The 2,500-nt window shown below is 52.0% G+C and overlaps 1 protein-coding gene across 2 annotated transcripts in view; it reads left to right on the top strand.

Annotated features, from left to right (window-relative positions):
* Positions 1-2,500, top strand: part of LOC143297901 (protein still life, isoform SIF type 1-like) — a 355,426-nt gene that overhangs the window by 107,817 nt on the left and 245,109 nt on the right. The window lies entirely within an intron of this gene.

Raw genomic sequence — 2,500 nt, 5'->3', positions numbered from 1 at the left:
AATATGATTGAATTATATTTCATAACACGATCAATATAGCGATCATTCAAAAAAAAAAAAAAAAAATGTCACATCCATAATGATGTCCCACACAGTTTCAGCAGCAGGGGTGGTTATTATTATTGGTAGTAGGCCTCCTTCGGTCATGGCTGACCATGGATAGAGTATACCCGACCTAATGTCTAATTGGGCTGTCTGCTTGAACCGAGCAGCGTCGCCTGTGACTGTAGAGACCGATGCTGGTCTGTTGGCTGCCGTCCCTTTTCTGCGAGCTCGCTTTTCTGCTGCAGCAGCTGACAGTTTGTCCTCACCAATCCGTAGCTGATTCTTGAGAGTGCTTCTCCATCTGCTGCGGTCATCTGCAAGGTCCTCCCAGGACTCAGTGTTGATCTCAAGTGCCTTCCTGTCACGTTTGCAAACGTCTTTGTATCTCAGCTGTGGGCGGCCGATGCTTCTCTGCCCTGTGGCGAGCTCTCCATAAAGGATGTCTTTTGGGATGCGACCATCTTCCATGCGGTGAACGTGCCCCAGCCAGCGCAGCCGACGCTGTCTCAGCATGGTATACATGGTCGGGAGGCCAGCGCGAGTCAGGACTTCGGTGTTTGTCACCTTGTCTTGCCAGGAGATGCCGAGTATGCGCCGTAGGATTCTCAGGTGGAAGGTACTGAGCCTTTTCTCCTGACGAGCATGTGTGGTCCACGCCTCACTGCCATACAGCAAGGTGCTGAGGACGCAGGCGTTGTATACAGCCATCCTTGTCTTCGTGGTCAGCTTGGGATTTGTCCACACTCTTTGTGTGAGGCGGGCTAGCGTTGTGGCTGCCTTCCCGATCCTCTTGTCGATCTCGGTATCAAGGGAGAGGTTGTCGGTGATGGTGGACCCAAGGTAAGTGAATTGATGGATGGCTTCAAGCTCGTAGTCATCAATGGTGATGGCTGGTGGAGATGGCGTGTCTTGGCCTAGGACATTTGTCTTCTTGAGACTGATGGTCAGACCGAAATCTTTGCAGGCCTGGGAGAAGCGGTCCATTAGTGACTGCAAGTCCCGCTGGGTGTGGGTCACAACTGCGGCATCGTCAGCAAAGAGCATGTCTCTGATGAGGGCTTCGCGGACTTTTGTACTTGCTCTGAGACGGGCGAGATTGAAGAGCCTGCCATCTGATCTGGTCCGCAGGTAGATCCCTTCTTGCGCTGTGCTGAATGCATGTCTCAGGAGAAGAACAAAGAAGATTCCAAACAGGGTGGGGGCAAGGACACAGCCTTGTTTGACACCGCTGCGTATGTCGAAGGGCTTGGAGAGGTTATCATTAAACTGCACCGTCCCTTTCATGTTGGAGTGGAAGGACTCAATTGGGTGGGGGGTGGGGGGGGTTGGGGGGGGGGGGCGCAGCCGATCTTTCAAAGAACCCCTGAAAAGGCCGTCTCTGCTGACTAGGTCAAAGGCCTTGGTGAGGTCAATGAATGCGACATACAGGGGCATCCTCTGCTCCCTGCACTTCTCCTGGATTTGGTGAAGGGAGAAGATCATGTCTACCGTGGATCTCTCTGCTCGAAAACCGCACTGTGATTCCGGGTAAACGAGTTCGGCCAGTTTCTGCAGGCGGATTAGGACCTGAGTGTAGACTTTGCCTACAATGCTGAGAAGCGAGATGCCTCTGTAGTTGTTGCAGTCGCTCCTTTCACCCTTGCTTTTGTAGAGGGTGATAATCTTGGCGTCCCTCATGTCCTGTGGTACAGCTCCCTCATTCCAGCACTGACAGAGGACTGTGTGCAGAGGATGCAGAAGAGTAGTCTTGCAGTGTTTAATGAGGTCTGGGGGAATTCCGTCACTGCCAGGTGCCTTGCCTGATGTCAGGCTGTTAATGGCCTTGCTGAGTTCGTCCTCAGTTGGCTCTGCGTCACGTTCTTCCATGACCGGCATGCACTTGATGGCATCGAGGGCCGAATTGAACACTATGTTTTCTGTGGAGCAGAGGTCGGAGTAGAGTTCTGCCCATCTCTCCATCTGCTGGCTAAGATCGTTGATTACTTCCCCCGTGGAGGATTTAAGGGGGGCAGTCTTGCTCTGTGTTGATCCCAGTGCCTTCTTGATACCATCATACATCCCTCGGATGTTGCCTCTTTCAGCAGCATTCTGTATCTCTTCGCTGAGCTGGTTATTATTACGTCAGTGTATACTGAAAAGTCTGACAGACAGGCCAGCATCATACTTCGTCTGCGCAAAGTTTGGGAGAGACTGCCGTTCTCGTATAGACCTGTCACGCCGCAACAAAAGCTGCTCCAGACACCATCAACCAGAGACCTTCATAGTTCTCCCGGGACTAACGGATGCCAACTGCAGACACTATATGATGTGCATCATGATAATCTGGACATCTCTCTGTCACACACACGCACACAGACACACAGTCACACAGACACACACACACACACACACACACACACACACACACACACACACACACACACACACACACACACACACACACACACACACACAC

This window comes from Babylonia areolata, chromosome 23 (assembly GCF_041734735.1).
Source record: "Babylonia areolata isolate BAREFJ2019XMU chromosome 23, ASM4173473v1, whole genome shotgun sequence".
In the NCBI taxonomy this organism is placed as follows: Eukaryota; Metazoa; Mollusca; class Gastropoda; order Neogastropoda; family Buccinidae; genus Babylonia; species Babylonia areolata.
Note: the sequence above shows the minus strand (reverse complement) of the source record. Positions and strands in the feature narration are given on the sequence as shown.